Consider the following 21,314-nt stretch of genomic DNA (forward strand, 5'->3'; position numbering starts at 1 on the left):
CTTAATGTTGCTAAAACGCTTCGGAAACATACGGTTGACACCCGCGCCGAGCAAGAGAGGGCGCCACCGTCTCGCCAAACGCACGATTGCTCCTCTCATCGGCGTTTCTAAAGGGAAAGAACCTGACGGAACTCTTTGCAGACGGCGCGTATCTCAAGTGCCGCAACAAGCAGGAAGTCGATAAAGCACAGCAAAAGGTAGCGCACATGTCGCACACATAGTTTGCGAATGTCCCTAACAATATTCTACTCGTGTCGAGGAAACCCTACACAGATACCTCAAACATTGACGTCATGAACAGTTTGGTAAACGAGCCGTGGGAGAATGGGAATCACTGGGTGTCCGTGCTACGAACTGCCTTAGGTTTCACAGCGGTGGAGCTGCATTTCGCACAGGATTTAGAACTACAGCAATCGCTACAGAACTTTTTTAACAGCGTAGCTGTCTAAGCTTGAGTTCGAGCCGTCCCCAACGACCGCTCAGAACTCCGCGCAACTGTGCAAAGCGATGTGGAAGCATAGCATAGCCATGTGCAGTGTTCGCCGCAAGATCTGGCTATAGGTGGCAGCACCGCCGCCGCGTTAGTGTGGATAGGCGGTAGGCAGCGCATATACAAATGTACGCAGCGAGGCTTTGCCGTAGGCGGTTCGAGTCGATTGTCGGCAAATAAAGCCGTAGGAGAGGAGAAACATGTGGCGTCTTTCGTTAAGCAGCTGGTGTCTTTTCGTTTTGCTTTAGAAACATCTGGCGTCTTTTCGTTTTGCTTTTAGAAAACGTCTGGCGTCTTTCGTTGGTTTATTTCATCAATCAACGGCGTTTTGAACAAAATTTTCATTGTTTAATCACGCACAGGAGAAAACTCACCAGGCACTACCTTGGAGGTAAACAATGGCTGCTAATGGGAATGAGAGACAGAAGAAGTCGGCTTTTAGCTAACACTTACACTTCTACTTCTACTAACGTTTCCTACTGGAACATGCCAATGGCTGCTAATGGGGAATGAGAGGCAGAAGAATTCGGCTTTTAGTTAACGCGCACGCTGCGAATTTTTTATTGTTCAACAACGCACAGGAGAAATCTCCCACCGGCACCACCTTGGAGGTCAAGATCTGGTACTAGCGTTAAGACTGGTTACGCACTACGACGGGGACGAACGGGTGCCGCTTTAAGGAGCTTCGCCCCTAAAAGAGGACGGGAGAGGGTAAAGTATATACAACGCCTCCTAAAACACTATGCCTTGAACGTGAGCCGCGAACTCGCACCATCGGATTACTGAGTGACAAACTTCGGTGGCGGCGTGGTCACAAACAATGAAACCGGCGCCGGCGGCTTTCGAAGCAGCCATCGAAGATACGCGGGTCACATGCGGACTTATGTGCGCCGTTTTTCAATAATTGATGCTCTCTCGATCGTACGCTTGTCGGCGATCATTCGTTTTTTTTATATGGCAATTTGATCCTTTATCGAGGTAATTCACGTTGCCGAAATTTAATTGCTGGCTGTATATGAACGCATGTCCTCACGTTCCAGCGCCGCAACATGAGTCATTAGGCAGGATGCCAACCACGTAGGCGCAGCTGGCATCGCCTACGCGAAGTAAGAACAAAAGAAAGTAGTACACCAGGCGCGCACACGCCAAGCTTCGCTTAACCGCATTTTCCCAATAAGGGAAGGTCTCCTGAATTTTTGTGATTATGCGTCCCGTGTCTCACCAAATGCGTCGTTGCTGCTTATCATTCGTAGATATTTGGCCCATCTTCAGCGCAACGCTAAACTGCGATCCCTCACCTTATGGCGAAACGGTTCGATCACCTTTAGTCGTAAGCAGACAATTCATTTTAACAGCAAGGTAGCCACTGACGAATAAAAGACGGGCGCTGCTCCGCACCCTCATTAGTCAGAGGCACGCCCATTAACTGCGTGTGACCTCTGCGCGGAAACAGAATCATTGATCTTGTTCGTGTGCCAATCGAGCCAGAGAAAAATGCATTGGCTTTCTGGGTAACAAATGGTTCGGTTGTAATTGTGTTGGGGTGGTTTCGCAGCTACGGAATCGCCCTTCTTTATTGATTCCTCTATGTGTAAACAACGCCTACCTGGAGTTCAGTGTGTAAAAGATGAGAAAGTTAGGACACGCTGGTTGTTAAGAACTGGTAAATTGGTGTAATAGTGAAGATACGAATTACAATAAAGAAGCGCGTTTCGGATGAGAAAGGCTTGTGTGTTTAGAATAATGGTTGACGATATGTACTCTACAATGGGAGCACGATAAGCTGTCCCGCTATTGATCTATACCGAGTCTAGAAAAATTTGTGTGGTATAAAGGTTCGAAAGTTTGGCATTTCGCACTCCACAAATCTGCAGTGAAAATTCTCCTCATATTCACAGCTTTGCCGACCTAAAATTCGCAGCCTTCCAAAGTAGTGATTCCAGCTTTGGCAACGGTAACATAGCAGGAAGGAAACTTGGTGTCTTGTCTTAGTATGATTAGTCGTTGAGTTCATTCAGCCCTTTAAAACTATGGCAATCTGTGGTAAGCGCACGGTACCGTAAGACAAATATCTACTTGTATAAGAGGGCTGAGAAGTGAAAATAATAGGAAATAATTTTTATAATATCAAGAACTATATTCTATGCGGCGGCATACACCAAGAAATATGTTTAAATTATCGCTTTCGTAATATTTTTTCCGCGATGTCAGTTCATTGACATTGATGCGGTTAACGTCTAATATCTATTTGTTCGCTCAAAACGGCTGTACCAAGATGCATATGGGTCCTGGCGAAACACAAACGCACGCACGCACCTCTGCCGCGGCTGGTGCTGGTAATGCTTGCAACTGTACTGTTGTTTCTATTCTTCTATTTGTACTTTTGTTTCAATTTCAAGTACTGCTGTTGATAGTTTCTTCTTTTTTCTGTGCTTTGTCTATACACGTATGAGGCTACTTAACAACTGTGCACACTTATTGCTCGCTGGTATCTTCTTTAAATTTTGTTCCTGAGCGAGAACAATTTTTCTTTCATTCAAATGTGTTGTGCGCACCTGTACACACATACCTAAAGATAGTTTCCGGGACGATTAAGACCAAGATGCTTCTAGCTCTGCTTTTTCCGGCTTGTCCAATCTTCAGTCACAAAGAGGTCCTTATAGCCTGCTTCAGGTTCGATAATCATCATTTTGCTATGTTAACCGGTGGCGCTAAGGGCATGAATAGTCTCTCACTTTGAACACGCGTTAATTGCGCACTGTACGTATGCTGAAGCTCTCTAGCCGTGTCCAGCCGCAAGCGAAATATCCTAACATGAAAATTCAAGTTTTCTTTCGTAAACTTGCCTTCCCTAACGGTGCACTAAATGAAAGCTGTTCACTAACATGTCCCACTTCAGCCACGCATATCCGTTATCTTTCATCATTTAAAGTTATGACAGAACCTATTGAAGTATGACAGTAGATAGCCAGATGAAAGTACCTTTAATAGTGAACCCACGTGGCTTATGTATTAATTGCCTGGCTTCCGCAGACGTCTCTCATATGCATATGACACCAACAACATGTCTCTGTACAAGATACGATATAATTTTTTTTTCTTATTGTTCATATTTGATATTGCGAGCATTTTATTTCGACAGACCTAATTTTGTGGAGGTTTGAGTTTGACTAGGCTCTTTTTCTCTGTGTGCTGATTTCTATAGAGCGCTACTTCACTGGTGTTCAAATATCTAGTGCGTATTCGTGCTCACACAAAGCAATGTTGTGCAACGGCTTGCGCTTCTCAATACCTTTTTTGCTCATATGACAAGCTTTTCGCAGATACGTATCTGCGAAAAGCTTGTCATATGAGCAAAAAAGTTCACTTCTTGAGCTTTCATTGCCGGGGACATTCCTGTTCGTTGCGAAAATTTTGCGTTGCGCTAGTACAGCCTTTCAGAAATTTTCACCACGTGGTAAAATTCACGCGCGCTAGATTCGCCCCCCTCCCTTTTTTTTAGATATCCGCTTCAATTCACTTGCGCCACAAGGAAAACTAAGCAGGTTTTTTCAATTCACACACCTAAAACTATGCCAAAGCGTGTTGAACGACAAGAGTTCCGAAGTTTTGAAATCTATGGCGACTAAGCCACTTTTGGTATTAGATCTTCAAGCGTCTCTTTTGTCAAGTCAAAAGAATTTCCCGCAGCTGTTGTAAGTTAATACACCTGTCTTATTTCTTCATTTTCGCTCACAGCTACGAATTACGTAACAAATTAGCTTCAACGAGAAGGAGCCGTTTCGTAATTTTAAGGGACGCATTGGTGCGCCGTTTTATTTGCGGAATAAAGACATGAAATTACGTAACACGCCTGCGGACGTTCGGTGCTGTTTTAAACTTCCAATAATTTATATTTAACTTAGGCCATATTACTGGGAAAAGAGACGTTTTAATCAGCGCCTGCATGAATCCACTAATTGTCGCTTTCGATCCTTGCGCAATTTTTATACGAAATCGGGAACTATCGAAAAAACGTGCTTCGCGACTGCATAGGTCATTTGATCGCCGCGTTTACGTGGAGTACTTTACTAAGGCTTTTTTTTTCTTTCATGGTTGATATTTCACACTTCGCTGTTGATGATCAAACGAACGTTTTTCTTGCAACCATTTACTGCGCTATTCTGGAAAACGGGCCAAGCGAGAAGAGACCCGTGACAGGCAGTCATTCAAGAGAGCGTGCACGCAGCTTCTTGACAACGATACAACGTGGGATTGGTGCGGCAAGTTGCTACAGGCAACAACAAAGGTCACGTGTTCGTATCCAGGCAACAATGCAGTGTGGCAACGTGAAATGAGAAGTTACCTCTATAAAAAGATGAAATTGCCAAATTGGAAGCGGACTGACCGCCGACAAAACCACGATCGAGAGAGCATTAGTTATTGGAAAACGGGGCATACAAATACTGATGCCACATATTGGAGTAGCATTCTAGGCGAATATCCAGGCTAACACCTCCAGTTTTTCATTAAAACATTTCTCTCTGTATGCATGTGACAAAGGCACCTTCCGCGTCATTTTTCTACGCCCGCGGTGCTGTACGCTCGCCAACGCCTGTTGTAGTTTTTTAAATGCGAAGCATTTCTTAGCGAACTTCTGGCACTTTGAGCGTTTATATCTATCTATCTATCTATCTATCTATCTATCTATCTATCTATCTATCTATCTATCTATCTATCTATCTATCTATCTATCTATCTATCTATCTATCTATCTATCTATCTATCTATCTATCTATCTATCTATCTATCTATCTATCTATCTATCTATCTATCTATCTATCTATCTATCTATCTATCTATCTATCTATCTATCTATCTATCTATCTATCTATCTATCTATCTATCTATCTATCTATCTATCTATCTAGCCGCCTACGTCTGCGTGCTCTCATGATTGCCTCCTTAACTTGGTGTAGACCACAATTTGCATGGGAGGGTAAGAGGATTTGACGAATATGATATATGATTGCCGGGTCATGACATGAATAACGTTAAAATCCTGTCGCGTACGTCGTCAAACACTTTTCACTAGACACGTGTGGTAGGAGGAGGTAAAACTTTATTGGACCAAGGGATTTGGGCACGTACGTCCCAGGGTCCCCGCACGACCCCACTGCGCTATGCGTTCATGAGTTCATGCAGTTCCATGACGTGGGCGGCCCGGTCAGTGGCGATCTTCTGCTTGGCCGGGTCCGTCGAGCGCAGCAGGGTCTCCCATTCCTCCCATGTGGTCAGTGGCTCCGGGCCCCGCGGGGGAGGGTCCGCCGGGCATTCCATGAGAATGTGGGTAAGGGTAGCGTGGGGATGAGTGCATTGAGCACAGGACGGGGCGTACGCTCCCGGGTACATACCCGTTTACCACGGGCCGCGGTGTACGGGTATGCGCCACAGGTGATCGACAGTTTATATCTACCTAGGAACGGCGAGAACAGACATTGGTAACTTAAATTCTAGAGCGTTAGAAAAAATGCCCCCACCTCCCCGAAGGGAATCGTGAGGAAATGCGAATGCATTTCTTGCGCCGAGATTACACGGCGTAGTAATCGCTTCACTCTATTTATATATACGTGCGAGTGAGCGGACGGGAGAGTGGGGCGCAGGGAGGAGAGAGAGCGAACGACGAGAGAAGGAGCGGCGAAGCACTGCACCTACCCTCTCCTACACTCTCACACTCACACGCCAGAGCGCGCTCCTCCTTCCACTCACTCTCCGCTACTCCGCCCGCACCACCTGCTCGGGTTGCTACGGGCGAGGATAAGCGCGCGCGCCCGCAGCTGTTGCTATGGGAGAGGGATTGAGAGCGGAGAGATAACACCTGCCGGCGCGCGGACACCGACAGACGCCTGACATGCCCCGACTAAGAAATGCATTCGCATTTAAAACCAACATCGGCAGCGTTGACTCGACGAATGGAAAGAATGAAAATAGGATCCCAGCAGGAATCGAAACAAAGCATTCCGCGTGGCAACCAGGTATTCTACCACTGCGGCACGCACGGTCTATGAACGGGTTTGGAAAAACAGCCTACGCAGGCATAGTATCGGTGCAACCTCAATTGTGGTTGTGGTGCTGGCTATCTAATTTTATAAGAAAGCAATAAACACTACATGATACTCCTACGATGTGCACTCCTACGACACAGGCATCATATCAGATTAACGTCTGTAGTTCCAGTGCTGGCTCCGCTTTTATAGCAATTTAATAAACATTACGTTTGTATTTCTATGATTCAGCAAGCTATATTGAAGCATTGCTCGACCCCGGAGGAACACATTAGCGAAAGTTACATATGATATCCACATCACCGCACCGTAAAGTGCACTTCGTCTACCAGAACGACGCAGTGTCCTCTTCATTTCTTACGAGTTTGGGCGATGGCCTCATGCTTACCGAGGACGATGCCAGATTGATGGACAGCCGCTTTGTAGGCTAGGCTACGTATGCCACATACACCCAGGTAGTCTGCGAATACGACGAGCACCATCCACTGATGTTGGCCTACGTAGCACAATCCAGGCCTACCAGCCTCTACGGCCTATACCTAACCAACGCGAAGGGTGGCTTCAGGTTCCGACATGTCGCCAGCTCTGTCGACAGACAATTTGTCGACGAAATGACCGAGGCATCCACGAATTCCAACAGCTCTACTATACCACACACTTCACTACACACGAACCCCTCGTCACCACGATCACGACCGGATTCTGTAACAAGTCATGACCAGCTGCTGGTGCTCACTGATCACGGTGACACGGTAACGATGCCCTTGTTCAAGAACTGTCAAGAACTTCTTGCACTCATGCACATGGGTTCGTGAAACGTGCGAGAGTTCTCGGGACACGTATAAGCCCTACATATCAGCTTACCGCTTCTGGTGTTGGTAATACCCACGTTGCCATTTACAGCGTTACCCAACCGTAAACAACTGGTTATATAACACATACGCGGCTCTTCAACATATATATGTGTGCGTATAAAATTTATATAAATCTTTAGCATCATTTTGTAACGTGTCGATCAGTAAAAAAAGTTTCGCCACAGTCACCTACCCGCTGCATGCTTCGCATAACATTGACTCCCACGGTACGTGGGATCTGCCGAATTTTTTTTAGAATTATGCTACTGTAACACCTAAAAGGCTCGCTTTAAAAAGAGCTGCCTGCGACCCTTGCTCGAAGTACAGCTTGTGGGGAAGGCTCGCATGCTTCAGCAATTACAAAAGGTATAGATTCCGTTGCTGTGAGTCCTAGGGGATTGCTTAAGCTGCGCGATTTGCTCGTTGGATGTTTCGGGAGTGCATAACATGACGTTGCTAAAACGTGACGCACACTGCGACTCACGACACTCGCTAGCGCCTCAAGAAGAACATATGTACTTTACACATGCATATACGCACGCTCCGTAAAATGTTCCGATAGAAACGGCATCTATAGATTTCCACTTGTCTGAAGGCCATTTATAACATTTATGACTATTAAGCTGACGGACGTCTTTACTTCAGATGGTGCTATGTAAGGAAAGCTTTCTTCATTTGTACCTAAAATAGCTTCGATGACGTGTCAGCGTTTAGAGTGGAGGTCCAATATAGTAACGCCCTCTGTGAAAGTACCACTGTTCAGGGCATCGCTAACCATATCTAAAGCAATGCGCACTAAAGCGTGGGTCTTCCTGTCTACTTTCTCCAGATAGTTTACCAAGAACACCGGTTGACTAAAGGAGACCCATTAAGAATCCCAGGTCAGCGGACTTCACAGGAACAGTAATCTATAGAGGCAAGTCAGGAGGATCCCTACACAGCCGAAGCATTGCACCTGATCGTTAGCGTCTGACCTTTGCTTCCACTGATACCAAAACTCTGGCACGTGTGGCCTCTGGCTTTCTTATTAGCGCATCTGCGAGCCAAGCTTACGCTGTAAATTCGTTGGTGCTACGTTAGATACACCGGACAGCTTCTGATCTTTTTCTTTTCGGTTTCGTCTGCAGTGCGACTAAAGTGAACAGACAGAAAACATGCGAAAAAAAAAACTGTGCGTTCGGCTGGTAAGGCTCAGAGGTCGGCACAGATTATCCGATCTCTCGAAAGAGCATCGTTATTTGCGCTAGCAGTTAGCACAGATACCTAGCGGATGACTGAACTTTTCGGTGAGTGGACGTTAAGGGCACTGCTAAAACAAGAGAAATACGGAAGGAAATCTGGAGCTCAATAAGCACACAAGAAACATTCAGTTCACCGGATTACTGCAGTACTTAAGTTCCTGCAGTCTCAATGTCTCTAATTAGCACGTTCTGAAGTAACAGCATCAATCAAAGCAGCCTAAAAACAAAGCTTCGCTGAGCGCACGCGTGAACTAAGCGCTTCTTAAATCAGGATAATGTGATTTCATAAGAACGCTTCCACTAAATATATTTTGTTGTTCATCCTGGATTAGGGAGCCCTTCCACCTTAGGGTGAACCGAGCATGGTTCGGAACACTGTTTCGCAAATAAACGTTTATTTCTTTCTCTCTTATTAGAACACCGAAAATGAATTTCTCACGGTTCAGGAACAACAATACGCTGCAATTACAGGTCCTCGAAGAAAGTAATTTGCGTTCTATTGATGAGAAGCTACTAAGCATCTGTCGCATATCCGTTGCTCTCTTAAAAGATATACGAGACTAAGCGGAGTGGAGGTTTGGCCTGGCTGGTTGGGTATGCATATCTAGTCCAAGGGTGCGAACGCAAAACTTGTACTCGAAGGAAGAGTATCTTAGTTGTTCTTGTGCAACTTGTACATTGGCGCTGTTAAATTGTCCAAATGTAATTATAATTTCACCTATAAATATAATTCATATACGCCACCCCGAAAGAGTTGCTACTGCGTTGAGACGCTGACTTCGGTTAAGATCACTAGCTTGTTTCTTTGAGCAGTGCCCAAACTCTGGTTGTAGTAGTACGCAAAAACTGTTTTGTATCGGGCTTTGTTAAGTTTACAATATGCAAGCCCTAGCAGTGAGCATCACTCCAGAGACTTCTGCTAGGAATCACCATAACGCCAACGCGTAGTTTTAGGGTGTGGAATACCGTAACAATCGTTTTAATTATCAGTGATCGGCATCGAAATTCACAAAAAAATATATGGATACATAAATAATTGCTTGAGCGATAAGTTTTCTATGGCTGATGCGTCAACATGTATGCTGCCTCCCTCTGCCACTTTGAACGGCACGGTTGTGATTGACAATGTGCACCATGCGCATCACGTCCTAAATTCTGTAAATATAACGTAAGGCCTAAAATGCAGCGAGAAGAAAGGAAACAACGTCCTTCGATTTTCTTAGGACTGGTGAAATGTTCAATAAAACATGATAATTTGAATGGACTGAATTTTGCGTATTGCCTTTGGTGAAGCTTACCAGCACCTATGGCAACAGAAAAGAAGGTGCTACCAGAGCATCCACATTTCTCGTGCGCACTACATGCACGCTGTACCGAGAATTATGAAAAAAAAAAAGATGTTATATCAGCACACATGCACAAGTCATTCATTGCAGCCTTAAAATGCCATGCAACGCTTTTTCATCATGGACAGAAAACGCTGCTTATCGGCACTCGAGGCTCCTGAGAACACACGAGGGAAATATTATAGCGCCACACGTGATCTGGCATTTACAATTAATTCTCAAAGACAGCAGCTAGAAGTCGCACCCTCTTCTCCTGACAAATGAGGCCATATGACCAAAATGACAACGTTATAATCACATAATCTACGGACATTGGCTGATTTGAGCATCGTGAGCTGAATAGTTACCGTGGTCGCCGTGGGATGCCGCCACGTGCCCGCGCCTGTGCTCGCGGTCACACTGAAGGTAAGCTGTGCGTTCGAAGAAAAAAAGGAAAGAAAGGGCACAAAGTCATGACGCGCGCTGACGATGAGAAGCATATTCTTGCCCCCTTGTCATACCCCTCCAAGCGCAGACTTCAGCGGGCTCATTAGTACCAAAGGAGAGAGAAATCGCTTGAAGCGTGCGACAAATCTGTGAAACTGCTCTCCTACTTGAATTCTGAAAAAATTTGCGGCAGTCGATTCGTGAGTCAATAAGCTATTTTATTGAAGAGATTCGACGATGGAAAAGTGTTACAGGGTCCCTTTAAGCTGCACACAATCCATGTCATGAATGCGCGTCTGCTGATCACTGTGCCATTCGTTTTGACCTAGACGAAATGAAGGGCTCTAAAGGCTATAGTTCAGGCTCGATGACGACGAATGGTCCTCTGTATCACGAACGGATCTCCTCGTTTTTCATATACGATAGGTACAACTGAGCGCGCCTCTGCCCCACACGCACTACATTGTGGTCCGGTTCACTACTCTATAAATGAGACAGTGTTGTCGCTGTCTTTCGCCGCTTACTTCACCGTATCAAAGCAAAGGCGGCTTATGTTGGTAGAAAACCCGACGTCGCTGTTCCTCATTACACTCTCCAGGCTCGTTTCCGTAAGTAATAATGCCAGCGTCGCAAGTTTCGCATTGCACGATTTTCTACGCACCGATGTTCTCAGACAGACAATCGTACGCGTTGACACTGAAGCTTCACAAAACGCAGAAGAGAGACAAGCCGCTCGCATCGAGCAAATATACAGTACGTGGCTGCACCACATACGGAGACGGTGATCGGTGATAGCGGTGCTTTGTCAAGGGAGGTCATTGCTCGTACTTCGATGACGTTGCGCTGCGACGTTCCCGGCGCTCTGCGGCGTACCGAGGGAGAGGTCTATTGTTAGCAGAAGCAAACATCAACAAATATTGATGCTGAACATAACAGCGGTGTCAGCTGGCGGCCAATGGCAATTACGGATAAAAAAATTTGCCAATTCTACCTGAGGCTTTTAGGGTGAGAAGGCCTCCGGTTGTGTTACTTCAGCATCTTGCGAAACAGGGGCAAACCAGTATTTACGACACCACCGCTTAGCATTCACTAACGTTACAATGTTTGCCCCTTCTTAGTTATCATTATTTAAAAAAAGAGAGAAAAACTCAACACATGTGTAAGCATGCAAGTAAATCAATATATGCCAGCTTAATTTGTTAATTCATATTTGAATTTTGCTAAGAGTGCTAATCCAGATTTAAATCTGAAGCTGTCTTTGAATATGTATATATGTCCGTCTTGGTCGCGACTTCGAACGGGAGTGTCGGTACTTAACGCTTGTTATGAGCGATTTTGGTGGTCCTAAGTTTATCGGGCCAGCGATCGGATATAAAGACGCTACGTTGCAAGGAAACCACACAAGTTCATGTCACGTTCGGTACCGCGCTTATCGATGTGGCACGACACATCATTGTGCACGCTGGCTGCGCGACCAATGCTTTAATTGTTGCTTTTTACTTTCTCGGGTTGTTTTAAATAACTTAATTTAAGTTGTGTGAGCGCCTTGAAGAAGCTGCGAAATATACATTGAGAAATTTCCCATGGCCATCCCTAATTATTATTCAGTGATGACGGCGATGAACAGCAACGGCGTGGTAAGTTGGGCGAGTTGGTAATGATCCATTATGTAACTGTGCAAAAAACGGACGGTGGCACAAAAGGAGGAATCTGTTCGTGCTTTCCTCTCCTCTTGTGTCACCGTCCGTTTTTTGCGCAGTTAAATAATAGAACAGCAAAGGACGATTGACGGCCTAAATCCTAAAATGTAGTAAAGTTGGTGCTAAAAAGACATGTGCTGCAGATAAATGTAATGCTGAATAGCCTGGCGAAAGAAGAATAGTTCAAACTTGGCAACGAGCCTTCTCTATCTGTGCAAGAGTATGTATATCTAGGCCACTTACTAACAGGGGATCCTACTCATAAGAAAGGGAATTCATTGGACATTAAGGATCGACTGGAACGCATGCGGCAGACATTCCCAAATCTTGACCGACAATGTACCGCTGCCAGCTGCCCCTAAAGCGGAAAGTGAAAGATCATTGCGTTTTTCCAGTAGTAATATAAGGAGCAGAAACTTGGACGATAACAAGAAAAAATGAGAACAAGTTAAAGGCTATGCAGCATCAGATGGAACGGAGTATCATGGACGTCACATTATGAAACTGGACGACAACAGAATCTGTCAGAAAACAAACGACAACAGCCAATACCTTTGTTGAAATTAAGCGATAAATAAATGGATCTGGGCGGGCCACGTTATGCGTAGGTCAGACAGTGGGTAGTCAGTTAAGGCAACTGAATGGATGCGAAAAGATGGGAAACGCAGCAGAGAACGGCAGTGAGTGAGGTGGGGTAATGACATCAAGAAGGTCACAGGAATAAAATTAAACCAACGCGCACGAGATGTAAATTGGAGACAATCGTGAGAGGCCTCCGTCCAGCAGTGCACATACTATAGGCGAATGATGACGATGATGACTACTACGGTTAAACAATAACTACAAAAAAAGAAGAAAATAAAATACGTGGTCTCGAGCTAATATCTATTTTTTTTTTATGATCCGTGTAACCTTGTCGGACATATCACTCCTATGCGAGTCAACGTTCCAGGCCCAGCTGCTACATACTAATGCAAACTCAAGGCATGAACGTGCTCTGATATCGCCCCAGTGTTGTGCGAAGCGCTACTTCGAATTTATAACTTATTCTGTAGGCATCCACGGTGGTGTGAATTATGGCTTGTTTGCTGTCTTGGGGCGTACTCAACTTCCCGCTATCATGGTGCGTCGGCACGGTATATCGAATAGTCCATACGCAAACATTTTTCTTAACCACCGCACTGTAGTAAAGCTACGTGACAAAATTATCGCTATTTATGGCTCTTCGGCACGACTTACACGTGAAAACCCAGGTGGTTTCACTCCACGATGCGTGAAGTGTGTGACACTAGCGTTAACACGACACTCGTTGCATCAGATAGCGGATTCTGAGACACACCTGTATGAGGTTATTTTATTTTTTTCTCAGCAACTGTCGCATAAACATCGCGCCCCTGCAGTGAGTAAACATCGCTAAGCAGAGAAGAGGCCGGGAAAGCTGTGTTCAAATGTTGCGTGCAAGCACCTTCAGCGCGTTGAGCCATTGCATATGACACTGACGCGATTTTGACAGGACTACGTACGCGTGCGCGTCGCTGGTCGGGGCAGCGCGTCCAAAGGGAAGCGTGACTAGCGCGACAAAGGAGGCCAGTTCCACCCGCCCCCTTGAAAGCAGCCACAAAATCCGTCCAGTGTTCCCGAAGGCGGGAGCGATGACACGCCTGCGAAGTGCCACAATCGAAATCGCGTCTTCATAACACCAAGGAGATGGATCGGCGAGAAATATAGCTTGTAAAACAGGAGTGCCTTTGTTCAGCTTCAAGAAGAGCGCCGCTCTCTCTAGGAAGGGAAGCCCCCCCCCCCCCCCCCACTCCCCTTACTTATCTAAAGGGGGCCACCTATTCTGCCCCATACCTTCACGATCAGTCGGACCTTTCATGCCATTCTTCAATCAATCAATCAATCAATCAATCAATCAATCAATCAATCAATCAATCAATCAATCAATCAATCAATCAATCAATCAATCAATCAATCATCAATCAATCAATCAATCAATCAATCAATGAAATTTTTTCATGTACAGAAAACTGAAAAAAATTGGGGGATGCTTAAGCTTCGCCTTTAAGAGTTGAACGCGATAGCGATATCCTGCCCCTAGTGCGCACTTCGAACACTACGAGTGTTTAACAGAAGGCTATGCAACACTAATCTAGCTACACTTTATCACATGGCATGGGAGTGCCAGTGCAACACATCCAAAACAGATGTCTAAGGATTTCAGTAGATATGGATGGGAGGCGGCACTGTCCAGCCGGACCGGGGGTTCCAAGAGGCCCTGGTGGCCCGGGCAAGGACCGGGGCGCAAGCCAATGGGATCCCGGACTAGGGACTCCACCCAGTCAGCAATATGTATAATATAGTTTTTCATCATCATGCGCGCACTAAGGTGTGTGCCTTATGTATTGGGTAGCATGCTTTAAACCAGGAGCACTTATGTGCGAGAAACTTTTTCCAAGTTGCGATGCACCCACTACGTGGTCTTAAGGGAATACGCGCAGTAATGTTTGTGCCTTTTGGAATAGCTGGCTGTCTGTAAACCACCAAGTCGTTATGATATTGACATGGTGTGACGCCCGATGGCAATGTACGCTTGTACTACGCAATATTAGTGCGATATTAGGCAGTTTTAGAATAGCGTACGCAAAGCTTTGCGTTGGCTTTTCGCGACGGAAATAGCGGGCCGCAAACGCTAACGCTAACTTAGCGTACGCTATTCTAAAACTGCCTATTATATCTCGTACAGGGACATCCGTATACAGGACGCGTATTTTCGGGAAGCATGAAAGTTACTTTCAGTGCAGCTCCAAGCAGAGGCGTGGCTGTGTGGTAGAACACCTGCTTGCCACGCAGACGGCCTGGGTTCGATTCTCACTCGCACGCAACATTTTTATTATTTATTTTATTTGCAGCTTCTTCGATTTTTCGGTCACGGACAATATGATGATTTTTCGCTTACAACCAACGGCGCCGACGCTGACACCGACGCCGACGCCCACGGTGGAATTTCTGCGATACGAGCTCTTTAACGCTACCGCGTTAATATACAACTATTATTTGGACCGATAGCCTAAAGAGGGTAGTGCCCGGTCCTATACACCGTGCAACAAAGAATGTAAGAGCAGCTAAGAGGAAAGAAGAAAAAAAAACCGATCATATAAATATATACATATACACGTATACAGTTGCTCTTGTAATACATATATGTTTATTGGTTTGTAACTTATAGCTTGCTACACACAGGGATCTATTAAAACGAACAGAGCGAAAATCAAATTCTACTGAAATACACAGGTTTCAATGCCTTGAATTGATATAAAAAACGACTTGCATGCTAGGCTGAAATTGCGTGCAGTTTTAATCTGAAGGGGGACCATGTTCCGTATTTTAATTCCTATAAATTCTATTAGTCTTTCGCCATAAACGTTATGACATTTCGACAGATTGAAATTACCGTTCGAAGCCTGGCGCGTATTGCCTATAGGAATGGAAAAAAGATCAACAGGCAAAGGTGAGTTTTTATTAGTTATGCCATTTATGGAAACAGCGATTTTGTAGCAACTTCGATGCTCAGCGTTATGGCTATGCATGTTTTGTGCCAATAATGGCGGCCAAAGACCAATTCATTCAAGGACCTTCACACCTTTACACCGGAAACTGGGGAACAATGGCAGGCCTTTTTCAGAAGCACGCCATCGCTTCAGTTGCATTTTTGCATCCATCGCGGAGCATCCAATACTCGACCAACGGGGAGAGGGGGACGCTGCAGAGAAGTATGGTCCCCCGCCCTCTAATGGAGAAACCTGCGAAGGCGTATGCAGATAAGAGCCTAATGTCCCCTGTGTATAAAGGGAACTCAGTTAGGGAGCTATAAAAAATTTAAGGGTCTTCTTTTGGTAGAGATTTGCTTCTTTTGATAGAGACTTCTTTTGGTAGAGATTTGCTGACAGCCCAAAGGTGTTGCGTTTCAGGTTATGTAGCTTTTATTTAATTAAACAGATGCGTTTTCCATTCGCCGGTATCGCTTTTATTTCTATATCCTTACTTAAACGCTTGAAGCTATCTATTCTGTACTGCCCTTACGTGAGCATTCTTTTCATTGCCGAATATTTCAATGGGGATCTCCACGAAGTAATATCTGTAAATCTACAAGAACAGCCTTCTTATCAGTTGCATGATTTAGTTGACTACGGCGTATAGTGCAATACTGTGGCAGCACATATGTTAGCTTGTGTTCGTCTAAGCACTAGACAAAACAATGTTGCATTTCATATTTACAGGCTTTGAGCGTTAATTTGCAGTTTTGCGGGTATAACAGCGACATATAATTCATACGAATTCCTTTTTACACCGTGTTCTTTTGTGGGCTCACTACAACAGCCAATTTTGGTGGCGATGTCTTTCGCTTTGCAGCCTGTTTTTATCGGAGCTATCGCTCCTAATACAAAAAAAAAAGAAAAATAGCGCCAGCGTTTCAACCGGAATCGGACGCAGGCATTCTCCGTGGTTGCCAAGTATTCTACCACACAGCTACGCCAAGGCTAAAAACTGCTTCGGGAAAAGGCCCTATAGAGGGGTTATGTCAGGCGTGAAGTCACGTTGGCAGTGAGGAAGAAGCGCAGGTCACCCACGCGTCACGCCATGAGACTGGAGTAACGAGTGGATGGTTTAATGTTACCCACCAGTTACAGGGCGTAAGCCATAATTGATCGAAATTATTACCGCCTTAACATCATCAGCCACGCCATCAAAAAACTGTGCTGCTTATGTTTATGCACATATTGCCTAACAGACAGCCCTACTACAGTGGGTAGTTCGCAACGCACGTTTAAGATCACAAAGCACACCTGACAGTATTTCGATAATTGTGTGCACATTGAAACTCTGCACTCTGTGATCTGTACTGATAGTTGGTGCCCAATGAGTGTTTGCCGCATGCTCTTAGAAGTCCGCTCTTCCAGCTTACGCTGTCACTATGCTGTGTGTTCCACGCAGGCCTGGAGTTTTTTCAGGAACCGCTTTTGTCTAACGAATGAAAGCGGGTTCTTGCTTTTCTTCAATGGCTCTGGCATTGGCGTGAGGAAGTCATATTGGATCAGCGCTCTTGCACACCCGTCCAGACGTCCACACAGACCCCTTTCCTCTCTCCCCTCCCCCCCTCGCACGGACACACACACACACACACACACACACACACACACACACACACACACACACACACACACACACACACACACACACACACACACACACACACACACACACACACACACACACACACACACACACACACACACACTTGTGTTTGTTTATCTTATAAGCCCTCGCTCACAAGCTGCCATACTCGCCCTGGCTGGTTGAGCCGTTTATTAGGAAATATGGCGTGTGTCGTGGGTGGATGGTGGCACGAGATTTAATTACCGCGGTCCCGGCAACACACGTGGCGCAGGAGTTACTGCGGGGTCAGCGTATACGTACGTCGGCCCTGACGAGATGGAAAGGAGTTTCACACGTGTGGCGCCAGGTCCTTTGTTGCTGATCTCTGGAAATATGACCCCGAGGCCAATGCCAAGCGACCAGCTGTGCTATCTTTCGCTTATTTTCCTACTTACGTCTGATATAAGAATTTCCTGCGGAGTGTTCGCTGCTCTACTGCGCTATATCAATCGGCCCAGCTGTTCAACTTGCACTTCTAAAGCAATGTCTTCTTCGGCCAATTCCACCCGCATTCCGCAACGAGAAATGGTGCTGATGTTTCAATTACCGTGTTCACTCGCGCACTAGAAGCACCATTTAGCACTCCCTAATGCTGAACAAATGATGGTGAACGTCGGCTAAGTCAATGTTGTCGTTGCCTAGTGTTGAGCGATGTTGGTTTAATATAGATTAAAGGTAGAATTGCCTAGTGTCGACTGAATGGTAGCTGAATGATTGCAAATGTGGGTGAAGTGTGGACAAACATCGGATAGCACTGACTATCCGGTGCTTTGACTTGCACCAGTACCAGTGCAGCGATTGGGCTGTCTACCATAATTCTTTCTTTGCATCATGCTGACAAAGTACTTTCTCTGTCTTTCCCCTTCAACAGATAATAATAAATAATAGAAACACTCCTATACACAGAATACACAAGTTTACGCACAACTATACATACGGTTTGTGAAACCAGCAAGCTTTCTAACTCTCGCTATGTCAAAACTACATTTTTTAGGCCTATACACTTATAAAATTTTCAGGCATTCAGGAAACGTGGATAAATACGCTGGATGACATTTCAACGCATATCGAAACGCGTGAGCTCATATATGATTTATGCAGCATAATGACAACAGCTAAAGGCGGTCATGCAAAAAATTAAAAAAAAAACAAGCAAAGCAAATACGGTACAGGATGTTCTTGCGCGTTTATATATATCTGATCTATGTCTTTGTCACAGTACCTCATATTGGTCATATTTTTCAGGCTTATAGGTACAGGGGAAATCGAAGTAGGGAGCACGAATGACGAAATGGCTACCTGCGTTTTACTTATTAAACATAGCAGCGTCATGTTTCTCCTCATCCCACGAAGTATTCCTGCAGCCAATAATCCTCCAACAAAAATGTGATAAGGACACTCGTGCAACTATGTTCTTGGCCCTAATACAACGTCACTTAAAACTTTATCTCAAAGCTGCTAGTTCCGTTTTGCCGTTGTTTTTTTATTTACTTGCATATGTAGTATGACTTTATTATAGCCTAATGTAGGCAGCTTAACAACAAAGCAAAAGGTAGCACAAATGTGGTGCGATATTATCATTTTTGGTATGCGTTTGCTGAGAATATCGAATGTGGCGCGAGCATATTCTTAGATACGGCCCGGGGCACAACACACGGGATGAACGGAGATCTATGCCTCGGAGTGTTATCTCTTGCATAAACGAAAACTCCCGCGTGAGCGCATTTGCATAAACCCTTCGCTTTCATTCCTCCGTTTCTTAAAGCACACATCGATAATGGGAACCAAAAACCTCAGCAAGTCAAAAGCGAAAACTGGAAGATGATCTGCATGAAGCGTACACGTACCTTGTACGCCGACGGCAAGATATTTCCTTGGGGCCTAATAGGACGGCACAAAAATTCCATTTTCGAAGAAAACCATTTTCCTTAGTAAGGAATAGCTGTGTTTGCGCCGCGCAGATTGCGGAAGCACCGTGAATGTGTGATAGGCTGGAAGTACTGGTGTGTTCTGTTTCTTGATGAAAAGGACGAGAGTTTTACTTCCTGGCGCATCGTTAAAATTGTTCGTTTCCAACGCGTGCTTCGGAAGCCGATGTAGCAAGCAGTATAAAAGACGTTTTCAACTTTTTGCGCGTTTTTCTCGAGCAGAGCTCAGGATAAGCCCCATATCTTCGTCTGAGCGCTTGCACCAACACAAAGATATACTTTAATATCAGGAGAACGTCGACTGTCCCTGAGCCATTGCCGGAAACAAGAAATACTACGATCAAGCAAAAGATGTTAATATTGCCTTCGGAAGTCCTCTTACTGCATAATAACTTGATGAGAGTCAAGAGGAACAAGGTAAATTGTTTTATAGGAAAATCGTATGGTACTGTTTTATTCAACCATAGCAGAAATGAAACAAACACGAACTAAGATGCTTCTTAGACTCCAAGAAGGAATGGCGCAGTTCAGTATGTCACAGTACCTGTATTTATTTGTTCTTTTTTTTCGTTTCCGCGCGAACTCGATGGCCACGGGCCTCCCTTTTTTATGTGAATGCAGATGCAGTGCATACAAGAAGAAACAGGCCAGGTGCCATCTGACATAACCAACACGCGTTACTTACCGCCCTCTCTTTAGATTCAATGAAACTGTCTCGGCTTCGTAACCTCGAAGATTGACAGCATCCATTCCCTGTTGTGTTCGCTACACTATTCGTTTCAACGCCCTCCGTGTCATGGACAAGCTGGGATTGTCCCTCCGTTTTTGAAAAAATTACACCATCTCCCACTAAAGGGAACCATGTGGGGATGCGAAGCAGCGCTGGGTGTTCACTTGTGTTTCCATTGTTGTTCCATTTGTATGTTTCCGTGTATGTTGCGTTTGTGTGTGCAGTTGCGTATATTTTGTGTACCGCTTATGGTACCCCCCCTCCCCCCACCTCGTTTCCGTTGCGCTTCGGCTTCGCGTTGCCTCGCAGCTTCGAGATTCGCTTGCCGGCGTTGCCGTTTGCATTCAGCTTCGCGAGCGTCCATAGCGCCGTTGCGAAGGAGAGTGCAACGCTTGTCGGCGCTGCCGTTTACGTTCAGCTTCGCGAGCGTCCATAGCGCCGTTGCGAAGGAGAGTGCAACGCTTGTCGGCGTTGCCGTTTGCGTTCAGCTTCGCGAGCGTCCATAGCGCCGTTGCGAAGGAGAGTGCAACGGGAGCGAGCGCGCGCCGCATTATATACGAGCGCACAGCTGTGGCGGAGATAGAGAAACGGGAGAGGAAGGAGAGTTGGCGCATGCGCGTGGGGCAGCGGACGAGTGAGGGAAGGACGGACACAGCCCTGAGCAAAACCTGCTTCGCATCTAAAAGATGGCTGATCCCTCCGTCATAGGAATCGGTATAAGAAAGTGAAACATGCCGTCACAGAAGTAGTTTACTGTTTATAGTGCATTGGTATATGAGAGCTTGTACAATGTCTACTGTTATTCGGCAAATACAGCACAGCATAATGTGGACGCATCGCACTCACGTCAACGCCTAGTGGCACATTTCCGCACCGACGACTAACGCCCATGATCATGATTTAACCCCTGCGGTAGCTGAAGTTCTTCACCTATACGTGGACACCGCATATGGTGAATCCCGCGCACAGATGGCATCATCAAGCACATAATAAATACTGATACTCGATAGGCACACCTTCAAAGCGTCGGTAAATGCAAAGAGAAACGCTAAGCGCGTCGTGTCTTACCTCTAGCCTGGCCGTTACTTGTCACAGGGCCAACGGGGAACGCGGTGCGACAGCCAGGCGAGCGTCGGAGAGCTATTTTTTTTAATATGGATGGATAGTATGAGCGAGGCTTCGGCTAAAGCCGCCACCTCATGGTGTATTAAAGCGTTGATGAAATTAAACTTGCATTGGAAACGCGCCGCGTGGGACGGTCGTAGCAACGCGGCGTTTTTGTTTGTTTGTTTTTTCGAGCCTGGTGGCACAGATGTCACCACCCGGTTATAAAGAGTA

This window comes from Rhipicephalus sanguineus, chromosome 3, assembly GCF_013339695.2.
Source record: "Rhipicephalus sanguineus isolate Rsan-2018 chromosome 3, BIME_Rsan_1.4, whole genome shotgun sequence".
Classification (NCBI taxonomy): domain Eukaryota; kingdom Metazoa; phylum Arthropoda; class Arachnida; order Ixodida; family Ixodidae; genus Rhipicephalus; species Rhipicephalus sanguineus.